Source organism: Nerophis ophidion, linkage group LG23 (assembly GCF_033978795.1).
Source record: "Nerophis ophidion isolate RoL-2023_Sa linkage group LG23, RoL_Noph_v1.0, whole genome shotgun sequence".
Lineage (NCBI taxonomy): Eukaryota > Metazoa > Chordata > Actinopteri > Syngnathiformes > Syngnathidae > Nerophis > Nerophis ophidion.
The window spans coordinates 32,133,249-32,151,628 of record NC_084633.1 but is presented as its reverse complement, the minus strand read 5'-3'; the positions used below and the strand labels follow the sequence as shown (position 1 = coordinate 32,151,628).

At 40.8% G+C, this 18,380-nt stretch overlaps 1 long non-coding RNA gene across 1 annotated transcript; it reads right to left on the bottom strand.

Moving 5' to 3' along the window:
- Nucleotides 1-8,563: 8,563 nt before the first annotated feature.
- On the bottom strand, nt 8,564-10,802 carry LOC133541089 (uncharacterized). The gene is made up of 3 exons (XR_009803791.1): nt 10,559-10,802; nt 10,340-10,439; nt 8,564-9,063 (listed from the first exon to the last, which is right to left on the bottom strand). It is a non-coding gene; the product is annotated as an uncharacterized LOC133541089 (long non-coding RNA).
- Between the last annotated feature and the right edge of the window lie 7,578 nt (nt 10,803-18,380).

Here is an 18,380-nt window from a genome sequence, read left to right as displayed (position 1 = left end):
CATTCTGCTTTCATTTTCTTTGTCAATGAACGCGCCTTTTAATTCTGGTACATTCAACACCGACGCCCAGGTGTGTCGGAAAAAAGTTGTTTACAAAGACCGTGTTTTGCTTTTGATATTAGCGGTAGGACAACTCATGGATGCTACACCTGTCGGTGATGAAATCACCCGCCTCACACTGTAGAATTATCTGGAAATACTTTTATTGTATTTTAATTTAATTTATTGTTTGGATTGGCAACACTAAAAGATTGGCCCTAGTGTGTGAATGTGAGTGTGAATGTTGTCTGTCTATCTGTGTTGGCCCTGTGATGAGGTGGCGACTTGTCCAGGGTCTACCCCGCCTACCGCCTGAATGCAGCTGAGATAGGCTCCAGCGACCCCCGCCCCACCAAAAGGGACAAGAGGTAAAAAACGGATGGATGCATGGATGTTTAAAGGAAAATTGCACTTTGGGGGGAATATTGACCATCATTCACAATCCTTAAGAGAGACAAGAAAACTTTTCTTTTCCTTGTATTTGCTAGTACTGCTAATATGAGGCGGGCAGCAATGCAAGTAATTGGGATTATTCTACATATTTCGCATTGAAAGCGCTCTAAAAATTCATCCAAAAACCGCCAACAACGCTCGGTTTACATACCGTGATTTTATTAACCAAGCTATAGTGAAATTGTTATTGTAGGAGAGAACACAGAGGAACTACCTTTCTGGCGTACTGACACAGCACTTTTCTAGCTAGTTTGAACTGCTGATAACATTGGTTGAAATAAAAAAAAAAGAGCTGCTGTATTGCCTTTGAGTTATGAAAAGTTATTGCTTGGTTATAAATCATACATACACGCGGTCAGACCTCTCTTACTGGCTTCAGTTAAAATCCCAAGCAAAGCGGATAACATTGTTCCGAGACCAGCCAAAGTCCGCTAAGAGCTACAAGAGATCCCAGGGGCCTTCATCGAATGTGTATTACCACACAGAGAGCCAAGGTAGACCTACTACTCCTGTTCCAGCTCACAGCACAAATTCAGCCAAGCCTAAATCCAGCCCTAGGCCTTATTCGTACTGCGACACAAGAGAAGATTATTTGAGCTGGTGCCCAAAATTCAAAACCCTTTTTGCATCAGAAATTACCACATCAATCAAAGACAGAAACTGTTGGGGATGCGTCAGGAACCACATACCTGAAAAATATTAGACTTGGGGCTCTTTGAAGGAAGCCGGATCTTGAGGACCCGCTCCTTTACGTTTAAAAGACTGGCTCCTTCTTATTTTTTTTTAAGTAACTTATTTTCATCAAGGAAACAATGCCTTTTGGCAGTAACAAGATACAAGTTTGGTCAATAAATCCAAATGTATACACCAATAAATACTGATTGGTGACAATTATTTTGAAATATTGGTAATATTCTGATTTGGCTTTTGTTTTTATAAACATTTCATTATATGGTGACATTTCCCCATTCTTTATCTCTTTCTAATTCTAAATACAGCGGCTAAAAGGTTTCAGTATATTCAGGTGCTTAATACAATTTCTCCCCAAAGTTATCTGTCTACTAGAGATGTGCAGATAGGCAATTATATCATCCGTAACCGCATCACCAAAATCGTCATCCACCCGCCGCCCGCCCGTTGAAATACATCAGAGGTCGGCCACCTCTACCACTCAAATAGCTATTTAAACCCGTTTCACAGAGTAAAGAAGACAATGGGAACCACTAACATTATCGCGAATATCCAATGGTGTTCATCCTGACGACAAGAATAAAGGCGTGCTGTGAAGCCGTTGCCTTTGACATCTCCAACAACATGTACGAACCGATTGTTAGTCCAGCAACATGTTGTATGCGGCTTCCGCAATCACACGTTCAAGATTGAAAGGCATACTGGGTGACACAGAGTACACTGATGCATTGTGATATAAACAATTTTAACACTCTTACTAATATGCACCACACTGTGAAGCCACACCAAACAAGAATGACAAACACATTTCGGGAGAACATCCTCACAGTAACACAACATAAACGCAACAAAACAAATACCCAGAATCCTTTGCATTGGTGACACTTCCTGAATATATTTTACACCCCCGCGCCCACAACCCCGCCTAACTGACTGAAACACGGGGGTGGGGGGTGCCGGGGTTTGCTGCTAGCGGGGTGTATAAAATAGTCAGGAATTGTCATGGATGAAAAGGATGCTGGGTATTTGTTGTGTTGCGTTTATGTTGTGTTACTGTGAGGATGTTCTCCCGAAATGTGTTTGTCATTCTTGTTTGGTGTGGCTTCACAGCGTGGCGCATATTACTAAGAGTGTTAAAATAGTTTATATCACAACCATTAGTGTACTCTGTGTCACCCAGTATGCCTTGCAGTCCTAACATGTTGCTGGACTGACAAGCAGATCGCACATGTTGTAGAAGGCGACAAAGCCGATGGTTTCATAGCACGCCCTAATACTTATTTACTGGGTGACTGCGGGCAGTCATTCCAGAGAATGTTTGCGTCTCCTATTGTCTTCTTCGCTTTGTGACACAAGTCCTAAATGGCTCTGTGAATGGAAAAGGATACCGATCCCTGAACCATGTATATCAAATATTTCCGAATGGTTCAACCGCCACCCGCCCGAATCTAATTAAAATCAATTTTTTCGTCATGTCACCCGCCCGACCCGCGGTTTATCCGCGGACTCCGCGGATGAGACCGCAAACCGCGCATCTCTACTGTCTACGCACACGCACATGAGTGTGTGTGTGCATTACACGTGAATAGGTGCTATATGTGGATGACTCTAACTCGGTAATGTTATTACTCCTTCAATAGATAAAGCCTGTAAAGTTATTTTTTTTATTCTGATTCTGAGGGCAAAAAGAACGTCTCTCTAATGAACAAATTACAACTGTGAGTCGGTTCTCATTGTTCACTTGAAAGAGCTGTTCAAAGAAACTCGTTCGCAAATGTCACATCTCTATGAGGCATGCAGTTTAAAAAAAGCCTGTAAAGAATGGAATCAGCAACATCTTACTGTGCTGCACAATGTGTGCCATTCAGAAGTAAAAAAAAGTACAATACTACCCGAACACGGTCTTTGTTGACCGTCCAAACCGCCCACAAAATGTCACGCTAAATTAGCTCGTGTCCCTGCACACACACTGAACACTCTAAAAGGTTTTGGCATCCTCGATAAAGGATTAGAGATGACTCTCATCTTTCTATTGCCTTGCAGCATCTCTATCTGACTACAGAGCCGGAGAACCTTTCTTTACATACTGTCATCCATAAGGTGCTCTACTATCAAGGAGTTGCTGTGTCATTTGTAATATCCCCAGCTCAAGCACCAAAAGCCAGATACAAAATCCAACAAGTATTCACTGTTAGGCCTTCCAGAGCACATTTATCTTGTCAAATCACTTATGCACAAATATTCTCATCTGCAAGAACTTCCACTGTTAAACAATATCCAACCATGACTTCTCATTGGGTTTTCCTCCACATCTACTCATCCCTAGTTGCAGCTGGTCCATGTGAAAGGCCCATAGCAATGTGCACTCCTCTTGGATGGTCATTAAAAGGTCCAGCCAACTCAAGCCACCTTCCTGTTGAACACCAACACTGCTTCTGGGCTGTTTCTCCCAACTCTGCGCTCCAGCGCCATATAGATTGTCTGAGGGAAGTTGACATATCACCCTATGTGAACATAAAACTGCTACATGCTCAAAAGAAGATCAGCAGGCCAGAGAACTGCTAGAGCAATGCACCACCAAAATAAATGTGGATGGAGTGGCTAGGTATACAGCGCCGCTGGTTAGGCGTAAACACAGCCCTTTCCTTTGGGCACCAAAGAATGCATGGGTTCCTTTGCTACGGAGCATCGAGCGCCGTCTGTCTCAAGACACAGCCCTGGCAAACACCTACTGTCAAGAAATTCAGTGACGAGAACAGCTCGGCTATGTTAAACCACTGCCTCCATCCACAGTAGACAACTGTAAACAGAAAACCCTGCAATGAGATCTGCAGAAGCTCTGGATGCCAAAGTACACCTTCTACGACAATCACAGAGTAAGGCCTTTCCCTTAAGCTATCTTTACACTAAGCCGGATAAGCCCTTAACCTAAGCCCCGTTTCAGCCACACTAAAACAGCGTTTAAGGTTCCTCCTTCGACAAATTTTACACGGGTAAGTGTACCGTGGATTTCTTGAATCTCCGGCTCTTAGCTATGTATGGACTCATTGATCGTTTACAAACTGAGTTCGGAGAGGAAGTGACGCCAGAAAGACCGCGCCCTACACCGGAAGTGACGTCACAAAGAACAGCTTCATAATAAAGCGGTTTTGTAACTCGGAGGTAACCCGATTGCAGCTATTAAGGTTACAACACTTCTCAGACAGCAAGAGAACTTTTGAATGTCGAAGTCAGCTGTGATTCTACTTACCGAAAAACTTGTCAAAGGAGAGTCAACGAGAATGCGGGCTCCCATGGATGTGATAGCAAAGGTAGCACATGCTTTGTATTACCTGGCCGTTGAGTGAAGACCACGGAAAACGGCGAATGCTTTTGGACTGGCAAAGCAGATTGTATCAGTTATTGTCTGCCATGTATGTCGCGGACTCAATGTCCAGGTACAGAGAATATAAAGTCACCAAAAACAAATGGACAATGAAGGTGAAGACAAAAGAGTGAGGAGTGTCCTGACCAAATATCCAGCTACCTAGATTGATTGTTGTCAACTGTTCTTTGTCACATTGAGTTATTTCGTTTCCAATAAAGATTTGATTAATTTATGATGGCTCAGGTGTGATTCACTACAATCGGGGCCCACAGCACACTTGATTCCAACCATCCATCTATCTATCCATCCATCCATCCATCCATTTCCTACCGCTTTTCCCTTTTGGGGTCGCGGGGGGTGCTGGAGCCAATCTCAGCTGTATTCGGGCGGAAGGCAGGGTACACCCTGAACAAGTCGCTACCTCATCACAGGGCCAACACAGATAGACCGACAACATTCACACTCACATTCACACTCGGGCCAATTTAGTGTTGCCAATCAACCTATCCCCGGGTGCTTGTTTTTGGAAGTGGAAGGAAGCCGGAGTACCTGGAGGGAACCCACGCAGTCACGGGGCGAACATGCAAACTCCACACAGAAAGATCCCGAGCCCGGGATTGAACTCAGGACTACTAAGGACCTTAGTTTTGAAAATCATCTTTAACAACTGGCAAGGACAGAGGATAAAATTCCTCCTCAACCCTCCAAGTTCTCACATTTTGTAGGAACCTGGAAATGATAAATTGAGTCAATAAAGGCAGCTCTCCAAGTGGCTCTGCGGGATCAGACAATGTCAGAACATGTACTGCAAACTAAATCAAATTGAAGAAGAAGGGATACTCAATGCAAAGCTGCTTGGGTCCATTTACTCAGATGCTGCTGATCCAGACTTGGTCATCCTAAATCTACTGCTTTTGGGACGACCAGATGCATTGTTACCACAGGCCATCTATGCATCCAATGATCTACTGACCAGACACGGCAATGGCGACACAGCCAGGTCCTGGCGGACCATTTTTAGTACAACATCATTCACAATTATCTTCCAGACCTAGAGAAACGGTCCATGCGGCATTAACGCACAAACAATATAACCACTGGACAAGTTACGATGGTGGTTGCTACCCAGGTCCCAATGATTAATCGGTAAAGTGTCTTGGTGCGCATGGCAGCCAAAGTGAAGATAAGGGGACAGACTTACCCGCGGCCGGTGGTAAGGCTACTGCGGCTGCTGGCTTGGGAAGAAAAGAAAGACATTGACTAAGATAAGACTTTCCTTTAAAGTTCAAATTCCTAGCAAAAGCAGAACGGCTATGTTAGAAAAGGTTTTAATTTAAGCTACGAGTAAGTACAATAGGTTTTCTGAGCTCTTACTTTGGCGCTGTAGTCTGACATTTCCTGTTCTCCTTTGAGGCACACATTAAAAGCGTTACTAAAACGGCCTTCTTTCATCTCCGTAATATCGCTAAAATTCGCTCCATTCTGTCCACTAAAGACGCTGAGATCATTATCCATGCGTTTGTTACGTCTCGCCTCGACTACTGTAACGTATTATTTTCGGGTCTCCCCATGTCTAGCATTAAAAGATTACAGTTGGTACAAAATGCGGCTGTTAGACTTTTGACAAGAACTAGAAAGTTTGATCACATTACGCCTGTACTGGCTCACCTGCACTGGCTTCCTGTGCACTTAAGATGTGACTTTAAGGTTTTACTACTTATGTATAAAATACTACACGGTCTAGCTCCATCCTATCTTGCCGATTGTATTGTACCATATGTCCCGGCAAGAAATCTGCGTTCAAAGGACTCCGGCTTATTAGTGATTCCCAAAGCCCAAAAAAAGTCTGCGGGCTATCGAGCGTTTTCCGTTCGGGCTCCAGTACTCTGGAATGCCCTCCCGGTAACAGTTCGAGATGCCACCTCAGTAGAAGCATTTAAGTCTCACCTTAAAACTCATTTGTATACTCTAGCCTTTAAATAGACTCCCTTTTTAGACCAGTTGATCTGCCGTTTCTTTTCTTTTTCTTCTATGTCCCACTCTCCCTTGTGGAGGGGGTCCGGTCCGATCCGGTGGCCATGTACCGCTTGCCTGTGTATCGGCTGGGGACATCTCTGCGCTGCTGATCCGCCTCCGCTTGGGATGGTTTCCTGCTGGCTCCGCTGTGAACGGGACTCTCGCTGCTGTGTTGGATCCGCTTTGGACTGGACTCTCGCGACTGTGTTGGATCCATTATGGATTGAACTTTCACAGTATCATGTTGGACCCGCTCGACATCCATTGCTTTCCTCCTCTCCAAGGTTCTCATAGTCATCATTGTCACCGAAGTCCCACTGGGTGTGAGTTTTCCTTGCCCTTATGTGGGCCTACCGAGGATGTCGTAGTGGTTTGTGCAGCCCTTTGAGACACTAGTGATTTAGGGCTATATAAGTAAACATTGATTGATTGATTGATTGATCGCGTCCTCTGCGTAGTATTGGCTGGTTAAGGGTGATTGTGAACAGCACTGTGGCGTTCCTGACCAAAACATAAGTTTAAAATACCTATATTGTATGTTAGATGTTGCCTTAATCGCGTATTCGTAGTAAAGCGTACCACAGACAGTTTTTTCTGTCATTATGGAGAAGCAGAAGCAAAACAACTAGGTCATGCCATTTGAGATGCGTAACGGCTGCTGAACGGCAACACCATAGAACGCTGTGACGGCACTGACTTGACTTGACTACTGGAAAAGACCGTTTTGCCTTGTCGAACAACAACTTTATTTTTCAATCTGTATCATGCAGTAACAGTAACAACATCCCAAGTGAGAGTTGTACACACACAGGCAGACACACACGTCTCATCAAACTTTTGTTAACCACTGCCCTGGTTATTCAGCCCCCGTATCCACTGATATTTGACTTACGTGCCCATATAATTGTCCAGGATATGCCTGTACTATGATTCTTTTATTTGGGACGTCAAAAGTCATCGTGTCCTCATCCATCCATGTCAACGAGGTGAAAGTACGTCTGAAAACCTTTGACAAGTTGGCTTCAGGTCCGCCCCTAACCTTAAAGTTTTAAGGTGTCAAATATGATGCGCCTTGAACACTGTATTTTATTTTGAAAATAATCTGGATAATTTATTTTGTGTTTGTGCCTTACATTCTATCACACACAAGCAGATTTTAGCTGAATTGATGTGTTGCTTGGTCTTGTAAATATACTGTAGAAGTTCTAAGTATAATTAGTGCAGGAATGCAGTACGGTACCGTCATGGCTCCGCCGTGCCCAAATCAATCCATACATTGATTTGAATGGAAACGAAAAGAGGCCGCCGTTCTGTACTAACACAGCACGCCATGGGGGACTTTGTGGATCACAGGGAACATTTTTCATTATATTCCTAACAGTTACAGAGGAAGAGGCTAGTGTTCTGTTTGCAGTCAAATGAAATGTCCTGTCATTCATTAATTGAGACTAATTTAACATGTGCTTATTGAGACACGCTACCAAATGATAAGATGACATTTAAAAGATAAATTCATATAATGTGATGCCATAAATAGGAAAATTGAAGGTGTAAATGGAGATTAGTGCGTCTTGTGCTTAGGTTTAGGCCTGCAGAGAGAGTCTTGTTGGCACTGATGACTCGTCACTGCATACAAGACCAAATTTTTGGACACTTTGTACAAATTCTTAAAACAATTTTGCTTTGGTTTGTGAAGTGGAATCTTTAAATTTGTCAACATTTTATAGCGACACAAAGGAAGATTAAACATTTTTTTGTTGCTATGTTAACCTCCGAATGTAACTTGTAAGGCTAATCCTATCCTGCACTACAGTGAGCAAATGAAACAAAATGCTGTTCTTATCTCTACTGTAAAGTTTACATTTGAATGACAATAAAAGGAAGTGTAAGTCTAAATCTCTAAGTCTAATGGGGGAAATCAATTGCATGTTTAATTAAATTTATAAATAAAATGTAATGATCACTGTGGTATACATTTTAAACCAATTAAACCAAGTCAAGTCCAACTTTATTATATAGCACATTCAAATTAACTATGTTGAATAAGGTGCTGCACAGGCACATTAGACAATATAGGTAAAAATGTTAAGGTAAAACAAGATAAAAAGAGAGGGGGAAGTCGCAGATTGTTTGGAAAATAGTTGCATTTTTAGCAAGGATTTAAAATGTTCTCGTTTTACAGCCTTAAGGTGCAGAAGCAAATTGTTCCATAATTTGGGGTCAGCCACAGAAAAAGCTATGTGCCTTTGAATGCTGAGTCTGGAGCGTGGGACAGACGGGAGCAGTCCTTGGATGTACTGGGAGGCAATGGAGAGTAGAGAGCTGGGGTTATTTAGTTCTTGTCAACAGGTGGGCTGCTGTATTTTGCACCCCCTGGTGGTGGCGAAGGGCGGACCGGTCAACGCCATTCATCCATCCATTTTTACTACCAGGGCTGCTGGAGGCTATCTCAGCTGCCTTCGGGTGGTAGGCAGGGTACATCCTGGACAAGTCGCCACCTCATCACAGGGCCAACACAGATTGACAACATTCACACACTAGACTAATTTAGAGTTGCCAATCAACCTACCCCCTGGTGCACGTCTTTGGAAGTGGGAGGAAGCCAGACAACCCGAAATAAAGAAAACTGCAATCATCCAGTTCTGATATAATGAAAGCATGTATTGCTTTCTGAAAAATTTGCATTTAGTATATACTTTTTAACCCCACTTAAAAGCTTGAGTTGCATGATGATTACAACTAAATTATTGGCTCATTTCATGACATAGTTAAAGAAACTGCTAAAACTCAAAGTGTATAAAAAGTACAAAGACGATTTTCTTCAGAAACATCTTGAACCTTATTAAAACCTTTTATAATCTGATTCATCTCATAATGTCAACCATAAAGTACTTAACTATTTGTTAATGAGAACTGTATCAATGGTTTATTTCTTTATTTAATAAACATGTATTTACTTGTGTCTATTTATTTATTCCATTTATTTGCCTATTTACTGTTGTGGTACAGATTAAGTAAAACAAAAAAGTGTTATAATACAAAAAGTTTTAGGTTTGAATAAGTTTTGATTCTTCCTATTGCTTTTTGAACATGCTGTAATGAGGAACAAGAAATATGTTCTGTATTATGTTGAAATTGTTTGCATGCTTAAAATAAAATAACACCATAAAAATAACTTTATATGAAATGTGTCAGCATGTTTGTGTATTAAAGATAACAGATTTAATACCATTTATGGAGCTTTTCGATACCCTAATAAGGTCAAATTACACCACTAGTTCAAGAGTTTGTTAAAAAAAAACTGGATACAAAGAAACACAAATAAATATAAAGTCAACTTGTTTTTCCACTCGACTGGTATTTTAATGGAAGCTATCATTTAAAATCTACATAACTTCTAATGATGGTTCTTTGGTGAAATGTTTGCATCGATTTTGCTGTAAAAAAAAATGTTTTGGCTGCCTTCAAAAACAATGTTTTGAAAGTCGGATTTGTCAAATGCAAATTAACCGCTCTTTGCTACGCCCATTCATGCTGACTAGCATTTCGTCCCCGCCCGGACTTATTTAGAACAATATTTACATTTTGTTTTGTTTTGCCAAGATCGTGTGAAATATGGACACCGGTGATTGCCACCAGAACAGAAAGACAGGAAGCCCGGGTGTAAAACTGGTACAATACGCTGGCAATGGTTTAACTTCTACCGAGTCTTTATCGCTATATGTACATACATATGTGTAAATTGACAATAAAATGATTCAAAAATGTAAATACCTCATAAACTGATGTTTGGTTTCGCTGGCTTCAAATATATTTTCTGGGAGGGTGACTTGTCCAGCGTGCCAGCTGCCTTCCGGCGGCCATTCTCCAGCTGCTGCGCGACATCCAGACACAAGCGGTGGGAACAAGGGTGGGTGGATTGAAGATTTTTCAAGTTGTTGTTCACTTTATTCACATTTCCCACACTCAATTTTTTTTTTTTTGAGTGATTACCTCCGTTCGCTGCGCCGTGACTTGCTTGTTCTGTGTCGGCTTTAAGGAAACAAAGACGTTCTGACCTCGGCTCCGCCACAGAAGTTACGTTTTCACAAGGTTGTGTTTGTCTGTTTGTTAGCGACATAACTTAAATAGTTTCACATAGATTTTGATGACATTTTTCAAGAAATGTCCAATAAACAATTACCCTCTCCAAATACGAACACACTTGACTTCTTGGTCCACGCTCCCATTTTGGCGCCCCACACTGCGCTGGGGATTCTGGGAAATGTAGTGTCATATAGCTAAAGCGCCGGTATAATACACCGAGGTTTTGTTTGACACCGCCAGGCATCACGGTTATATTGTGAGGACTTTGAAACCGAGATATTGTGGAATCTACACAAACCAATTGACAGAGGTGGGTAGAGTAGCCAGAAATTGTACTCAAGTAAGAGTACTGTTACTTTAGAGATTTATTACTCAAGTAAAAGTAAGGAGTAGTCACCCAAATATTTACTTGAGTAAAAGTAAAAAGTATGTTGTAAAAAAACTACTCAAGTACTGAGTAACTGATGAGTAACCTGATTACGGCAACAAATAGTGCACAAAAACATAAATATACCAATGAGCAAATTCAGAGCCAGGAATATCTCTTAAGCAACTAAAACAATAATATATATTAAATAATAGTACATTAAAGTAAAATAAAAAAATGGCACATTGAGCCACAATAACTTAACAGCACCATAGCCTCAGTAGGCATCCATTGATTTGATTGATTGATTCATTGATTGATTGATTGATTGATTGATTAAAACTTGTATTAGTCGATTGTAAAGTACAGTACATATTCCATACAATTGACCACTAAATGGTAACACCCCAATAAGTTTTTCAACGTTTATCAATTACTTAGTAAATGACCAAGTCGAAGTGATCTACCTCATATATACATACACACACATATCATTTATACACACACATATCATATATACACACACAAATCATTTATACCCACACATATTATATGCATATATATATACATACATACATTTATATATATATAAATACATTTATATATACAGTATATAATTTATATTTATTTATTTTGCCGTTTTTGTTCACATGTTGAAGGTGTTTTAATGAATATACATGCATGTTTAACATATAGATTCCTATATTTCATGAAGACAAGAATATAAGTTGGTGTATTACCTGATTCTGATGACTTGCATTGATTGGAATCAGACGTCCACGTTTTCAAATGGAGGAGAAAAAAAGTTCCTCTTTTCTGTCTAATACCACATGAAAGTTGTTGGTTTTTGGCATCTCATCTGTCCAGCTTCCATATTCCTTTTTATACACTTTAAGAGAAATACATTGGCGGCAAACTCCGTAGCTTGCTCGCTTGTTAGTGCTGGCTTTCGGAGACTCTTATTTTGTTAGAGCAGGCGCGATGGAGCGGCACTTTTATTGTGAAGACAGAAACTGTGCGATCAGTCTTTAGGCTTTTGACGGGAAGTACCGTTGAAATAAAAAGTGTCTTTTTTCCTTTACACTTTTGATTGATTGATTGATTGATTGATTGAAACTTTTATTATTAGATTGCACAGTACAGTACATATTCCGTACAATTGACCACTAAATGGTAACACCCCAATACTTTTTCAACTTGTTTAAGTTGGGTCATGTGACCGCCTGGCTCTGTTTGATTGGTCCAACGTCACCAGTGACTGCATGACTGGGATGGGTGGGAATAGGAACATGAATAATTAATCAGCTCTCCTCGGTCTGACCAACAATTAGTTAATAAAAATAAAAAAAAACAATAAATACAACAAATTAGAATGATTGAAGAGAAAAAAATTCTAATTTGATAATGAAAAACAAAAGAAAAATAAATGGGTGGACGAATCCTCCTGACTAGCTGCAATTGAATAATAAAAAATATAAATGATGAATAATTGGATGATGAAAAAAAGATAAAGCATAATTTTAATAAATTATATGCAATTAACTTTTCTTAATAGTGTTTTTAATATTATCCATCCTTCTTTTTATTCATTCAATTTTTTTTTTCTTTTTCATTATCCAATTGAATTTTTTTCTCTCTTCAATTATTCCAATTTGTTGTACTTATTGGTACTTTTTTTTTTTTTTATTAACTAATTGACTATTTGTTGGTCAGACCGAGGAGAGCTGATTGGTCAACACTCACAATGATTAATTATTCATGTTCCTATTCCCACCCATCCCAGCCAGGAATTACCGATGGTACACTTACAAACTTTAGCCTCAGCACACAGGAGGAGCTAACCCCCGAGGTTACCCTTAGGCTTTTGGACTATAGACTATTTGTTATTATTATTACCCATACTTACCTTTTTAACTATAAGTTAATTAACCAGCTACCAATTAGCTTTATTTTTTGTGGGGGAGGTAATGCACCCCCACATTTTCCAGCATTCCCTCTCTTTGGCTTGGCAAACTGATCGACCTGACTGGGATTGAACCCAGGACCCTTTGATTGGGAGCTAGCTGTTTAACCATTCAGCTATTCTTGGTCTTCTTATGGACAGATTTCGGGCCCCAATGACATATTCAATTGATAACCTGTCTCAGTAAACTATGATACAAAACAATAGCTTTCCTAGATACCAATCAATCTGCCTGGGATTTGAACCCAGTGCCCTTTGATTGGGAGCTAGCAGCTTTAACCATTGAGCTATCCTTGGTCTTCTTTAAATACGATTTCGGGGCCCAATGACATATTTAATCGCGAACCTGTCTCAGTGAGCTATAATATAAAGCATTTACACTTGCTGCTGGAGTTTTCATAGTTACCAGTGAACCTGGCAGGGATTTGATCCTTGTACTCTTTGATCGTGAGCTAGCTACTGTAACCACTCAGCTATCCTTAGACTGCTTAGAGGAAGATTTCGGGCCCCAATGACATATTTAATTGAGCACCTGTCTCACTACTGAAAAAGAAAAACTGAGTCCTCACTGAGATTTTAACCCAGTTCCCCTTGCTTGATGGTCAACAGTGTTAACCACTCAGCTGTCCTGGGTCTTATTAGGCTGTGAATTCGGAGCCCTAATGACAAATGTAATCAAAGACTTCTTTCTCTCTCATTTTACCAAAACTAATGGAGAGGAAGTACTAGCAGACATTCCATGCAGTGTAGACCGACATAAATCCCACCCAGAGTTAAATTGCTCTCACTAGTGATGTTTGGACAAGTGTAGCCTACCTTGGCAATACATGCCACTACATTGGAGACTCGAATATGAAGTCAATCTCCCTTACCACCATGCCACTAGAGCAGGGGTAGGGAACCTATGGCTCGCGAGCCAGATCTGGCTCTATAGATGACTGCATCTGGCTCCCCGATAAATCTGAGCTAACTGCTTAACACAATAAGTAATGAATAATTCCACTTCTTGTAATCAAAGTGTAAAAATAACATTCATAATATAAAGCATGCTCATGCATTTGAATCCATCCATCTTTTTTTCTACTGCACTTATTCAAGAAGTTGCATTAAGGGTAAGCAGTGATTTATTTATTATTGGTTAATTTAGGGTTCGCCCTACTGGGGGTTCTTCAGACTACCAAGTACCGACATGAGAGCCTTTTGTTTATTTTTTTATTTTTCAACAAGTCTCTCAGTTGCTTTCCGGCAATTGTCTTTTTCTCTATCGTTCTCGCTCGCACTCTGGCTGCAGAGTGTGAGCTGGCTGCTGCTTATAAACAGAGCGATGGGTGATTAGATAACAAGGCCCAGGTGGGCTATCTACGCAACTGTCGAAGATTTCGAGGCCTGTCCTAGCAACACCCCGCTTCGCTGCAGGCCCTCAGGCCATGCCCTCTCCACAGTTAACTTCAGAATAACAATGTTATTACAAAGAAATAGAGACCTATTATACTCCAGAAATGTTGGTCTTACTTAAAAATGCAAGCGTTTAGATGTGTTCAGTGTTGAAAATAATATTATATGGCTCTTACGGAAATGTATTTTAAAATTTTTGGATTCCTGGCTCTCTCATCCAAAAAGGATCCTGACCCCTGCACTAGAGGAAAGACATTCAGCATCCAACATTGCAGAATGGTTGGAATAGGTAGTAGCCAGGTTTGAAATTCCCCTAAGCAATTGTGCAGGACAATGGTGCACTTTATAAAAAAACAAAAACATTTTTGTAACACTTGCCTTGTTTTATTTGGCAAGTCGAAAGGACATGGTGCCAGTATGATGTTTTTTTAAATAAAGTATTGGAAATGTTAGAAATGTAGTTTGTCTCTTTTATCCGATTATTAATCGATTAATCGAAGCAATAATCCACAGATTAATCGATTATCAAATTAATTGTTAGTTGCAGCCCCAGTATATATATGTATATATATATATATATATATATATATATATATATATATATATATATATATATATGTGTGTGTGTGTATTCTACGGGGTGGAAGATTAAGAAGAATGCTTGTATACAATAAACAAAACAAAAAAAACGCATCAAGGACCTCAATGAGGACCTATTTTCTGAGGGGTGCACTTTGTGTTGCCAGCTATTTAGACATAATGGCGGTGCAATGCAAGCTGTACACTGACTTTAACATAAATGCCTTGTAGAGTTGTCCCCATACCAATATTTTGGTACGGGAACCAAAATGAATTTTGATATTTTTCTAAATAAAGGTCACCACAAAAAATGGCATTATCGGCTTTACTTTAACAAAAAATCTTAGGGTACATTAAACATGTTTCTTATTGCAATCCAACAACAATTTTGTCCTTAAATAGAATAGTGAGCATACTAGACACATTTTTTTAGTATTTATAGAAAGCAAACAAAGGCTCCTAATTAGTCTGCTGACATATGCAGTAACAAATCATTCTATTATTTTGTCAAAATTATGAGGGACAAGCTGTAAAAAGGGGACACTGGGTCATCATTGTCACCGACGTCCCACTGGGTGTGAGTTTTCCTTGCCCTTATGTGGGCCTACCGAGGATGTCGTAGTGGTTTGTGTTGTGGTTTGTGCAGCCCTTTGAGACAGTAGTGATTTAGGGCTACATAAGTAAACATTGATTGATTGATTGATTCTAAAGCTACTTGTTCATTTACTATTTATCGGAATCAGAAATACATTAATAATCCATCCATCTATCCATCCATCCATTTCCTACCGCTTGTCCCTTTTGGGGTCTCGGGGGTCGCTGGAGCCAATCTCAGCTAAATTTGGGCGGTAGGCGGGGTACACCCTGGACAAGTCACCACCTCATCGCAATAATCTATCCATCCATCCATTTTCTACCGCTTATTCCCTTCGTGGTCGCTGGAGCCTATCTCAGCTACAATCCGGCGGTCGCCACCTCATCGCAATAATCCCCGGGCGGAAATTAAGATTTTCAGCACAATCCCATTTAAGAGCAGACAAACATTACAAGGAGACAGACTTCCGGCCATGGCCGGCTCTACGCAGGGGCAAGAGGTGCCCCCTTAAATAAACGTCTTGCCCCCTCAAATCAAAATTTGAGAAAGCAAATTTTAATAAACTCACAAAATTACTACATTACAAGTTGACGAAATTATCTGCACAAGCGGAAAAATCCGCCGAAAAGGGGACACACACGATATAGTAGTGTCGGCTTCCCTCTCATCCCTCCCCCCGCTGTGCGTGTATTCACCATTCCACAGGCTGCGCAGCAGACACACACCCGCACACACCTCTCCGCCCTCAGTAAACATCCAATCACTGTTGCAGTATGAAAGTAAAAGAAAAGGAAAAGTTGTCATATACTTGTTAGGATGGGTGTATTTGTGTAGTCTTATCTGTCGTAAACTTTCGGTGCTACGGAGTTCCTTTTTTTTTTTTTTTTACATCTTGACCAGAGCAGTGACAGCGGAGGCTCTGAGCAGCAGTGGTTTGGAAGGCAGAGAGCCTCCACTGTCCCTGTAACAAGCTACAAGTCATTTATGATGCTGTTAAGGACGATAAAAATGAAACATAGGGTATATATCCTGCTTAGCAGTCCTCCTCTGCTGTCCTCTGTTCAGAGCGGAGTCCCTAGCAACGGCCCGTTTTACTTAGCAACGGTCTGGCAATCGACTGCTGGAATTCTTTTTCTGTTGTTTTTCTTGTAATTCTACATAGTCAACCTTTAATGTTTCAATCTACATTTTGTAATAAACAAATTATAAGTTTCATTTGATATGACCAAGACACCTAAAAACAAAAACACTGCCGTTTTCATCAATTTACAAGCAAGTGGGCAACACACATACATAGGAGTGAATGAATTTTGTGCCCAGATGAGTGCCCATGTTCTGTTTTATAAATTAGTTTGAGATTCTTTTTTATCATTATTCATCAGACTACCTTTCAGTTTTGTAAATATTGACTGTAGTGTGTGAAGTCCTACTTTGGGTCAAAATTTATTTGAGAGTTAGGCCATCCAGTTAGGATAAATGTTATGTTGTTGGTTGATAAAATCTGGATGAAGGATGTTTTATTTTATTTTATTCATTTATTTTTATTTTTCAGTTTCCCCCCCTGAGGGATTGCCACCTTATTGTGGTCAGGGTGTTTGCGTGCCTCAGTGACCGTAAGAGCTATACCAGCAGGAGCTTAGTCTTCAGGTGGGACACCCAAGTTGGACAGGTCTGAAGGTAGAGGCCTGACAAAGTGCAATCCACTACTCCAGGTTGGGGTTAGACACATAGCTAAAGACCCATTTCAATGAAGAAAGCATCGTTACTATAAGCACAGAAAAAAAAGTGCTGGAGCATGATGTGTACACATGATGCCCCCTTCACATTTCTGACTGCCCCCTCATAAAAGCATGCCTAGAACCGCCCCTGCTTCCGGCGCTCCTTACAAAAAAGTTGAGAATCAGGTAAACGCCGGTGGAGGTTAGAAAAAAAAAAATCAGTCAAACACTGGGCCCCTGGAGAGGGGGTCCAGACTGAGGCCAATGGGGAAAAAAAACTCATAGCCATAGCATAATGTGTGTACGAGGTAAACATCAAAAAACACAAAGGACATTAAAGGCTTATTGAAACCCACTACTACCAACCACGCAGTCTGATAGTTTATATATCAATGATGAAATATTAACATGGCAACACATGCCAATACGGCCTTTTTAGTTTATTAAATTGCAATTTTAAATTTCGCTCGAAGTATCCTGTTGAAAATGTCGGTATGATGACGCGTATGATGACGCGTGTGCTTGACGTCTCGGATTGTAGCGGACATTTTTTTCCAGCCCGATCCAAGCTATAAGTAGTCTGCTTTAATCGCATAATTACACAGTATTCTGGACATCTGTGTTGCTGAATCTTTTGCAATTTGTTCAATTAATAATGGGGAAGTCAAATAATAAAGACGAGGTGGGAAGCTTTAACCTTTAGCCACACAAACACAGCCGGTGTTTCCTTGTTTACATTCCCGAAGGTGAAGCTTTACTATGGAACAAAGCGGTCGAGCGAACATGGATCCTGACCACATGTCAACCGGCAGGGTTTGGTGAGAAAATTGTGGTAATAAGTCGGCTCTTACCGTAGACATGAGCGGAGCTTGCGTCCTCCTGCAGCTGCGGACTAATCTACCTACTCAGTGGCCTAGTGGTTAGAGCGTCCGCCCTGAGATCGCTAGGTTGTGAGTTCAAATCCCGGCCGAGTCATACCAAAGATATACCTCCAAGCTTGGCACTCAGCATTGAGGGTTGGAATTGGGGGTTAAATCACCATAAATGATTCCCGGTCGCGGCACTGCCGCTGCGCGCTGCTCCCCTCACCTCCCAGGGGGTGATCAAGGGTG